This window comes from Vigna unguiculata, chromosome 6, assembly GCF_004118075.2.
Source record: "Vigna unguiculata cultivar IT97K-499-35 chromosome 6, ASM411807v1, whole genome shotgun sequence".
In the NCBI taxonomy this organism is placed as follows: Eukaryota; Viridiplantae; Streptophyta; class Magnoliopsida; order Fabales; family Fabaceae; genus Vigna; species Vigna unguiculata.
In genome coordinates this window covers 10,427,825-10,439,681 of record NC_040284.1, presented here as the reverse complement: position 1 = coordinate 10,439,681, position 11,857 = coordinate 10,427,825, and the positions used below count along the sequence as shown (strand labels likewise).

General features: G+C 35.4%; 1 pseudogene; it reads right to left on the bottom strand.

Annotated features, from left to right (window-relative positions):
• Positions 1–3,961: 3,961 nt before the first annotated feature.
• LOC114188393 lies at positions 3,962–5,659 on the bottom strand (annotated as a pseudogene).
• Positions 5,660–11,857: the final 6,198 nt, after the last annotated feature.

The following is an 11,857-nucleotide window of genomic DNA, read 5'->3' as shown; positions in this document are numbered from 1 at the left end:
ATACAAGTTAGAAATAAATGCCATAAAGGCTCCCACTACCCGCATTTATTAATTAATTAATTAATTATTTAATTAATTAAATTTCACGGGTCTTACAATCATCATCATATCCATCAGTAGATATGTTAGTGTTAGAATCTTCAATTTCTTCATCAACTTCAGCAACATCCTTAATATGTCCATTAGTAGACATATTACTATGACAATCATTATATCCATCAGTAGATATATCAATGTGATGTGATTCTGCTATTAGTTTTTCAGAATGATTTTGTAAGCTTTGTGTAGCGGCATTCATCATCTTTTTGTGATCTGTCTGATTCATCTTCATCGCTTCAGTCAGCATATTCATCATATCTTCCAAAGTGACCTTTCTAACTGTATCATTCATTAGCTGACTCAAATCCTCAAACATTTGTTCAGCTCTGATGGCCAACTTCAGAAGCATATCTTTGATTTCATGACGAAGTGCGTTAAAATCTAGATTTTCAAGAAATCTCTGATGGGGTTGAAGGGTGGTATTAATAGTTACAAGTAATTCTATGAAGTTGTTCTTACTTGCATCCTTCAACATATCAAACAATATTTGCTTATTTTCATACCACTCTTGTTCAATATTTTTGCATTGTTGATCAACTCGTAACCTTTCACCCATGGCCTCTAGTTTCTCTATCACTTCACCCATTAATATCATAACTTAATATCATAAAGATGATCTATGATATAGATCATTAAATTGTCGTAAAGTTAACCCACTTATATCAGGTGCAGAAGTATATATGACAATTTGTTGCTGATAATCATATGAATCACGTAGTTGTTGTGGATAACAATTGTAATCCATTTGAAAACTACAATGTTGATTATTTTCGTATAAAAAATTATTTTGCATTTTTGAAAGAGGTTTTTTGAAAAGAAATAAGTTGAAAGCTTGTTGAGTAGACTTCCAGGAAAGAGAGGTGCGTCTCAATGCACAACTTAAGTACCTTATTATCCTTAGCCAAAGTGTTTCCCAACTAGTTTCACAAATTTCCCAACAAAATTCCTCAAACAAAAATTATGCTTAAAAAAATAAACAAAATAACTAAAAAAATAGGAAATTAAAACGATAAAAATTCTAACCGTGTTTCCCGGCAACGACACCAAATTTGATAACGTTGTCGTTGACGCGATCGAATTAATACTACTTATCTATAACAACTTCAGTATTGTTAAGAAAGTAGTCAACAAAATAGAAAGGGTAAAGTAACCCAATGTCGCCTCCCAATGAATACGAAATTGATTTTTAACAAATTAGTTCTTATAAAATCTATAGAAAAGAGTTAGTCAAATAAAATAATAAATATATAGGAGGATTAAGATAAACAAGAAAGAAATAAAAAAAATAAAAAGAGATAAACATAATAGTAAAGAAAATAGATTGATTCCATTGCTTTTTCAAAATAGATTCATCATCGGTTATCTAAAGATTATTGCTAAATTAATTATTGTTGTAGATTTAAAAATTAACACTAGTGCAGAAATAGCATATTACAACAAGATATTACAGTAGTTACACGAAAACCGATGTAGCACAGTGCACGACGGCATTTTTGAAATTTCTACGAACTTTATTACATCGGTTTCCCAATATAATCGATGTAATACCCATTTTTCAAATGTAAAGTCTCAATTAATTTGTTGGTGTTCTCACTTTTAATCAAAGTACAGTATGAATTAAAAGTGAGACTTTTAGATTATCCATAGTAAATTCAACCAAAGTACAGTTTCAATCAAATTTTACTATGCCTAATCATGTCTATTCTTTTATCTCCTCACAAAATAAAAACTTAATTAATCAAAGTAAAGTCTCAATTAATTTTTGTTAGAGTAAATACCTTTAATCAAAGTAAAGTCTCAATTATTAGTAAAAACTCATTTAATCACATGAAAGTTTCTAAATAAAATCAAAGTAAAGTCTCAATGAGATTTAAAAACCCTTGGACTCATATGATCAACATGCATATAGATTTAAAATCATTACTTTTTATGTGATTCAAAGATAAAAGACATAGATGAATGAAAACCTCAACAATAATAAAAAGTATAAAGAAATTCTTTCATTCTAACCTCAAAACGCATAATGAAATTACAATAGAAGAAAGAAGAATAGAGAGAAAAAGGAAATGAAATTAGGCCCCCCTTAAGGGTTCTTGAACTTCGAAGTCCCAAGCCTTTTTTTCTCTTCTACTCCCTTGGTCTCTTTATATAGGACTTGGACTAGGCTTTTTGGTTGCTAAAACCTCTCAAACATCTATTAAAATAAAGATAAATATTATTTATCTTTATAGCGATCTTAAAAATATTTGGAGAGATAGTTAGTTTTAAAAATATTTAACAAATATAGTTGGTTAATAATTTATGATATAAATAAATAAATAAATTATTTAATGATATCTAATAAATTATCACCAAATAATATTTGCATTAAATTTCTCAATAAGCCATTTTCAATCCTATAGTCTAAATTTGTTGAGAAATCCAAAAAGATAAACATTTGCACTTAAACCCCTCTGTTTGACTAGTCATTGACCAGATTTGAACATTTGACCAAAATTGATTGTTTGACTATGCAATGACAGGATGATACGTGGCAATGAACTTTCTCTCTCCAAAACTAGGGTTTCTTCCTCCTTCCTCCTTCCTCCACCATGGTTTCTGCTGCAGGGACGTTTTTCGGCAAGGCTGCTGCGTGGTATCAGGTTGGCGTGGCTTCCATGGTTGAGCTGCAGCAGGTGCGTGAACGCTGCTGTTGCAGGTTGCAGCAAAGTGGAGATGGGCAAATCTATGGTGATGCTCGTTGTGTGCTCGTGTGATGCTTCTCCATTGCGCCATGATTGGTGCGTTGTTGCAAGTTAATTTTAGTAGACTGCGCGTTTGGTGAAGACGCAGATTTGGTTCTGGCTTGTTCACACGCATTAATGGTGGAGAATGATGCGTGAAGGATGGTTGAGTTGCAGTGCAGATTGTGCACAAATCTGTTCACGTTACAATGATGAAGTCATGTTTGGTAGCTTTGGTTCATGGTCAACTTCAGGTGCGGTGCAGCTACGATGGAGATGCTTGGATGGCTGTAGTGCTCTCCCTGCAGGTTCGCGTTTTCATATTTTTGTTCACTGCTGTTGTGTGTGTTTATTGCAGGTTGAAACGCAATTGCAATGGTGGCTGTCATGGTGCGAAGATGGTGCTGCGACATGAGCGTGATGATGCGCTTATGAACTGGCAGCAAGGGTTGCGATGGGGTTGCTATAGGTGCGTTCATGGTGATGCGATTCTCCAGTGTGGTGAGGTTGAATAGTGGAACGCTGAAGTGATGAAGGATGGAGAACAATGGTGGCTGCCGGCGAGATCCATGGCTGACGGTGGTGGGCTGCTGTTGGATGAAGGTGCCTAGGGTTTGAGGGAAGAAGATGATGATGACGTGGCACTACTTCATTGCTGAATTTTGAGTTCTTGGATGCCACCACATGTCATTCTCTAATTGGTTACTTTAATAAGTGGAGGATTACCACATGGCATGATCGGGTTGAGTGGAGTTTAAGTGGTAAGAGGGGTGCAACTTAGTAAAAACCAAGGGTGAACATGTATTTTAAGTAGTCCACTTGCAGGAAGAGTGTGTAAAATAAAAACTGGGAGTGCAAAAGTAATTTTTTCAGAACTTGCTAATTTTAGCCTTATTTAAAGGTGGTTTGTAACTTCAATCAATTTATTTTCCCACCTTGAGTAAGCTTAATCTTAACTTCAGCTGCATCAACAAACGTTAAAATATCCAAAAATAATTTATGCACCTAAAAATCACTTTTTAAGACATTTTTATCACACAAACTCAAACGGCCTAATTATTAGAATTATTAATTAAATCACTCTTTAAGCACACAAATTCAATTAAATACCCAGAATTAAACATTAAATGAGGGCAAAACTATGCACTCATCATGAACCGCAGATCTTTATCTAAGACTATGTTCGAAGGTACCCCATGCAATCTCACAATCTCCTTAATGTACAGCTGAGCCAACCTGGCCATAGACATTCTCAGATTCATTGCCAAGAAATGAGCACTTTTGGTCAATTGGTCCACAATTTCCCAGATCGTATCATGACCCCTAAAGGTTCGTGGCAAATGGGTCACAAAGTCCATAACTATGCTATCCCATTTCCACATCAGTATTTTCAAAGGTTGTAGAATCCCATCGGGTCTCTGATGCTTTATCTTTGCCTTCTAACATGGTAAACAGGCTGATACAAACTGAGCTACATCCTTCTTCATACCTTGCCACTAGAAGGTCTCCTTGAGATCCTAGTACATCTTAGTCATGCCAGGATGCAAACTAAGACGACTTTTGTGCCTTTCCTCAAGGATTAACCTTTTCACCTCAGCATCATCAGGTATACACACTCTACCCTGGAATCTAAGTATACCGTCATTGTTTACACCAGTGTAATAAGGGCTTTTGGCCCCGGTTATTTTTGTCATTCTGCCTCGGTTTTAGAACGAGGCATATTGGGGTGAGGCCAAAAGGGGGTGCCTTTTGGCCTCGGTTATCACCCGAGGCCGTAAAAACACCTTTCTGCCTCGGTTGTAGAGGGACCGGAGCCATAGGTTCAACAATATTTTTTTTAATTAAAAATTTTGCAGAGCCTTTGGCCTCGGTTATGGTAAGAACCGAGGCCATATACCCCGTCGCCATTCTCGGCAAGGTTATCGATCCACCGCCACTGTTCAATTTTTAGCATCGAAACTGTTTGGTTTCCCACTAACAGAGCAAGAGGAATTTGCATAAGGGAAATACGATGTCGGAGAGGACAGAAAATTCAGGTGTCACTACTGCAAGCGGGTTTTTGCGAACTCCAAGGCCTTAGGGGGCCACCAAAACGCTCACAAGAAAGAGCGTCAGAGAGCCAGGCGATTCCAAATCCACAGCCACAGACGCTCCTCCGTGCCACCATCATCACCTCTTTCGGTTACGCCTCTTACCTTTCTCACTTCTCCTTTACCTCTGCCACTCTCGGTTACACTGCCACCCATTTACCTTTCATCTCCTTCTCCTTCTACTTCTACTTCTACCTCTGCAAAGCACTTCCCCTCGCGCCCCGTTTTCGTTTCTTCCTCCACCCACCTTACTGCTACTGTGTGCTCCCCTTCGGCGGCACACCGGTCCCAGAGCGCGAGCTTCCCGATCCTTTTGGCGGAGAAGCAAACCTTGTCACCGCCTCCAAAGACTTTGAACTTTGTCGATTCACGGAAGGCGCGGAACATCTCCAGCGGCATGCGCGTTGCCTCGTCCCACTCGAGCTTGTCGAGGTCGAGTCGGAGGACAAGGATGGTGGAGCAGGGCGCGATGAGGGCGAACGAGGACTTGAGGCCGCCGACCATGAGGATCTGGTTGCCGTGGCCGGAACGAGGCGGGGGCGCTTGAGGACGTCGAAGACGTCCCCTCATTCATGGCGCTCGAGGCGCGACCACGAAGGCGAAGGAGTTGCGGCGACGTTGCAGGAGAAAAGTTTCCACCGGCGACGGCTTGCGGAGACGGTGGCCGGAGCAGCGCAGTGGCAGCACATCGTGGTTGCAGAGCTTCGCGTGGTGGTGGTGGGTGGCTGGAGCAGCAGGTTGTAGAGAGAAAGAGAGAGAGAGGAGAAATGCACCGCGGGGAAGAAAAGGGGGTTCGCGAATTTTGAACCCTAATTAAACTATATGGCCTCAGTTCAATTAATAACCGAGGCATATAGCCCTATTTGGCCCCGGTTCAATGACACCCGAGGCCAAAGACGTAATGGTTAGTGGCATTTTTGAAATATCCAGTCACATTTTTGGCTTCGGGTCTTTGGAACCGAGGCATATAACCCTCTTTTGGCACCGGTTTTTTTGAACTGAAGCATATAACCCTCTTTTGCTTCGGGTTTTCGCTGAACCGAGGCATAAAAGTTGTCTGAAATTGCAAAAATGCCACCGCGTCATTATATGCTTCGGTTCCTGACCAACCGAGGCATATAAGGCGAGGTAAAAAGCAAAATTTGTACTAGTGTTAGCTGTCTTAGGGGCCTTGGACACCCTATGGGCTAGCCCTTAGGCCCATTAGATTTTGGGGCAGCCCTTAGATATTAGGCTTGAAAAAAGAGGGCCTAAAGTCACTACAATATGAAAATCAAAATATCTCACCACAATGAGTATTGCAACCATCTTTGGTAAACTAAGAGAACATGAATTGGAACTTGGACGACTAAAAGAGGAAGAGGAAGGAGAGAAAAGGCAAAGCATTGCCATAAAAGCTACTGCATAAACTATCATTAAAAGCAAAACCAACAAAGTTGAAGAAAAAGCATATCAAGAGGATGAGAATTCTGATTTTGAGACACTAAATCTGATGGTAAAACATTTTTCAAGATTTTTGAAAGACAAAAATAAGTTTAAAATAAAATCTGCAGGAAATAGAAGATTATCTTCCAAGAGGCAAGATTCACCTAGCACACGTGCTATGAGTGTGGAAAATCTGGTCATATCAAACTGATTGTCCAATTCTCAAGATAAAAAAGAAATTGGAAGAAAAGAGTGAAGCTACAAGCAAGTCTAAGAGAGTGAAGAAAGCATATATTGCTTAGGAGGAAAATGACTCCAGCACCTCTAGTGACTCAAGTGAAAGCCATGAAGAAGAAACAAATCTGTGTTTGATGGCTGATACAAAATCCTCTACCAGCAGCGTAAGTAATCTTGAATCCATTGATGAAAGCTATGAAAGCAAATTCTATCAACTACTTGAAGTATATAATGAGATGCATGAAGAGGCAAGAAAGTTGCAATATTCTAACAGACATAAAGGTGAAAATAGGTGGCTTGAAAACAAATTAAAACAACTTGAAACAGAAAATGAAGAGTTGAAAACTGAGCTAGAATATATAGAAAAGCATAAAAGTTGTAATTGTAAGAAGAATGTGATTAATTTTGAAAATTGTTCCAAACAATTAAAAAGAATTAAATATCTAATGAGTACATTAACTAGATTTACTCTAGGAAGAAATAATTTGGATGCAATTTTAGGTTCCTAAAGAAGTGTACTGAATAGAGAAGACATAGGTTATGCAGAACACAAAAATAAACTTTGTAGTCGACTAGAGTCAAGGAAATTCATTAACTTGAGTAGACCATCTTCTATTGTATGCTTTTATTGTTGTGAATCTGGCCATACATTAAATAAGTGCTACTTTAAGAATTGTGGTGTTCCTGAAGGTAAATATAAATGGATAGCTAAGAAATCAAATGTTTTGTCTAATATGAAAGGACCCAAATTCAATTGGGTACCTACACCATCTCTTTAAACTATTATGCAAACAAGTCTTGGAGCCAAGGAATCAATGTGGTATTTTGACAATGGCTGCTCAAAATATATGACATGTGATGCAAAGAAATTCAGCAAAATATCATGCAAAGCAAGTGGTCATGTTACCTATGGTGATAATAATAAAGGTAAAATCTTAGGTGTAGGCAAGGTAACAAGTTCTTCTTCCACTGTCATTAAAAATGTACTATTAGTTGAAGGGCTAAAACATAACTTGCTTAGCATAAGCCAATTGTGTGATAAAGGGCTGAAGGTTATTTTTGAGTCAAATCATTGTTTGATATGTTGTGCATCATTAAATGAAATAATACTTGTTGGAAAAAAGAATTCAAAATATCTACATGGTTGATTTTGAAAATTCTGATTTCAAATCTATTCTTTTCTTATTTGCTAAAAATGATGATCCATGAATTTGGCAGAAAAGACTTGCACACATTCACATGACACATCTAAACAAACTAGCTAAAAAAATTGGTAAATGGTTTGCCTAACATTAAATTTGAGCAAGATAGGCTATGTGATGCATGTAAAAAAGGCAAGCAAGTTAAAACTTCTTTCAAATCAAAGCAACTTGTTTCTACATCTAATCCATTAGAATTAATACATATGGATTTGTTTGGACCTTCTAGAACTAGGAACATTGGGGGAAATTATTATGCCTTAATCCTAATAGATGATTACTAGAGGTATACTTGGACATTCATTATCTCTGCTAAGAATAACACATTCAAAGTCTTTAAGAAATTTGCCAATGTTTACAAAATGAGAAAGATTTACGAATTAAATCCATTAGAAGTGATCATGGTGGTGAATTTTAAAATGCTATTTTTGAAACATTTTGTGAAGAAAATAGGGTCTCACACAATTTTCCTACACCTAGAACACCATAGAAAAATAGTGTTGTAGAAAGGAAAAATGGGTCCTTGGAAGAATTGGCAAGAACCATGTTGAATGAAAATAGCTTGCCAAAATATTTTTGGGCTGTCTTTGGACAATGTGATAGGAGACATAGCAAAGAGGGTCTCTACAAGGAAGCAACTAAGTCAGTTATGTTTAAATGTCGCATTTCTATCCCAAATAGAGCCAAAGACAGTAGATGATGCACTCAAGGATGAGAATTAGTATCTTGCAATGCAAGAGGAGCTAAACCAATTTAAAAGGAATGAAGTCTGGGATCTAGTTCCTTGACGCCAAAATCAACAGGTTATTAAAACCAAATGGGTGTTTAGAAACAAGCAAAATGATAGTGGCTGCATTGTGAAGAACAAAGCAAGACTTGTAGCCAAAGGATATAATCAAGAAGAGGGAATTGACTATGATGAAACCTATGCACTTGTGGCCAGATTAGAAGCTATAAGAATTCTTCTAGTCATTGCATCAATGCTGGACTTTAAACACTTTCAAATGGATGTGAAGAGCTCCTTTTTGAATGGATACATCAAGGAAGAAGTATTTGTGGAACAACCTCCAGGATTTCAAGCCTTTGAATTTCCAAATCATGTCTACAAACTAAAGAAAGCTCTATATGGTTTAAAGCAAGCTCCAAGATCATGGTTGACTCCATATTATTTGTCAAGAAATCCAATAAGGATCTCTTATTTGTACAAATCTATGTAGATGATATCATTTTTTGATCCACTAATCTTTGTGCAAGGAATTCTCTACAAATATGCAACAAGAGTTTGAGATGTCTATGATAGGAGAATTAACCTTCTTTCTTGGATTACAAATCAAGCAAGTTAAGCATGGTATATTTATCCATCAAGCCAAGTACTGTGTAGAATTATTAAAGAAATTCTCTATGGACAGTTGCAAGGAATCCTCAAAATCTATGGCCACTAATTGCTATCTAGATATTGATGAAAGAGGCAAGTGTATTGACCAAACAAGTATAGAGGTATGATTGGTTCTCTACTTTACTTAACTGCTAGTCGTCCGGATATCATGCATAATGTGTGTGTTTGTGCACGATTTCAATCATGTCCTAAGGAATCTCACTTAACTAGTGTAAAAAGAATTTTGAAATACTTGAAATGCACTAAAAGTCTAGGCTTATGGTATCCTAGAAGGGCTAACATATCATTGGTGGGATATAGTGACTTTGATTTTGGTAGTTGCAAAGTAGACAAAAAAAGCACTAGTGGAACATTTCATTTATTAGGATGTTCATTAGTTTCATGGCATTCTAAAAAACAAGCATGTGGTACTCTTTCCACCACTGAAGCATAATATATTGTTGTGGGAAGCTGTTGTGCACAATCTATATGGATCAAGCATCAATTAGAAGATTATGACATTCATTTAGACAACATTCCTCTTACATGTGATAGCACTAGTGCCATAAATCTCACAAAGAATCCAATAATGCATTCTAGAACAAAGCATATAGAAATAAGACATCATTTCATTAGGGATCATGTTGCAAAAGGGGAATGCAAAATTGAATATATTGACACAAATAATCAATTGGCTGACATATTTACTAAACCTTTGGATAGAGAAAGATTTTATGTACTTCGAAATGAACTTGGCATACTTGATTTTACATGTACTACATAGATACTATATCACATTTTACACTCTGCAGCAAATAAATTTGACTAAATAGTTAACTATCATCTAAATACTGCACCAGACTTGTCACCACTACATCGGTTTTTTTTTTTTGTTTCTGCATTACATAGTCGACTCATTAGTTAACTATCCTTTTCATACTACATTAGATTTTGTCATTTCTGCATCAAGTTTTCTCATTCTGCATAAAATAGTCAACTTGCTAGTTAGCTAGTCACGCATTTTCATATTCTTTGTGTCAAATTTCAAAGCTATTTCACTAGATTAATAACCTAGTTAACTATGTCTAGAACAAAATTGGTTTGGTAAATTTTTCTTCTCCTTTAAACTTCATTTCCAAAATCCAAAACAAAACCACCAAACCCCCAAATCTGTTTAGAACCCTAAAATCCCATTTTTGTCTCTTCTCCTCTCTTCTCCACATAAACCCTATTCTTTGCAAATCTATCCATGACATCTTCATCCTCACGCCCCAAGCGAATGAAGCACACGACTATAAGAATAACCTCTCCCCTTGCTGAAATCGATGGTTGGATTAGTGATGATGAGAAGTGTAACATCCCTATTTTTTAATAAACTGTATTATTTATTTTAAATAAAACAGTTAGAAAATATTCTATTTTTACTAATGTTTTGTATTTTATTATGATGTAGTTTAAACATTAAAAATATATTTTATCACGATGTAATTTTTACTTATTGAAAATAACCATAAGAACAAAACAAAACTAATAATATATATATATATATATATATATATATTAGGTAAAAATATTTTAATTAAATAGGTGTGTGTAAAAAAATATAGAATTTTCTAAAAGAGATAAAAATATAGAAAAGAAAAGAAAAGAAAAAAGAGATGAGAAGAAAAGATAAGAAGAAAAGAAAAAAAAGAAGATAAGATGAAGAGATAAGGATTATCTCTTCATTAATGTAGGTAATGATGATTTTGAAAGAAAAATCAAAATAACACATGCATGGCTTATGGATTGCTTATATATATATATATATATATATATATATATATATATATATATATGTATATATATATATATATATGTGTGTGTGTGTGTGTGAAATGAAGTTACGTGAAAGTGAAAGAAAGGAGAAAGAAGGAGAAAGAAAAGGAGAAAGAGAAAGAAAGGAGAGAGAGAGAGAAAGAAGAGAGAGAGAAAGAGAAAGAGAAAAAAGAGAGGGAAAGAAAGTTTAGAGCAAAGATTCAAAGAAATCCTAGTCCTCTTCAAATATTATTAGTGTGCCCTTCAATCATTCAATCAATAAGGTAAGGGGGAGTGAGGTTAAGCTCTTTTTATATTAATCTTACTGCAATTGGAATGATATTAACTCCTATTTATTTATTATCTATCTTACGTCAAATGTTTTATGGATACAAGCTTTTTAATAAACAAAATTCTTATTTTTTTGATTCGGGGCCACGAGAATTATTTATTTCAATTTCTATCCTTATACCCGTAATAAGTATTGGCATTTATCCAGATTTTATTTTTTCAATTTCGGCTGACAAGGTTGAAGCTATTCTCTCTCATTTTTTATAGATAGTTTTTGGGAATAAATGAAAAAGAAAAAATAGAAATCAATCCGATGCACAATAAAAAAAAATGGATTTCTTTTTGTATTTTCTTAATTACATAAAAATGAAATTGAATTCTAATTGAATATTTTTGTTGATAATCTCATGGGTTTTATATTAATATTTTATTTATTTTGACTTATATATTATACTATTTACTTTCACTTAACTTATTTTCATTTATTATCCTCTTATATTTATTTTATTTAATCTCCAATTATGCATTGATCCTATTTATTTATTTTATTTTATTTATTTTCAGTTATGCACATGGTTCTGTTTATTTATTTTATTTAATCTCCACTTATGCACTGGTCCT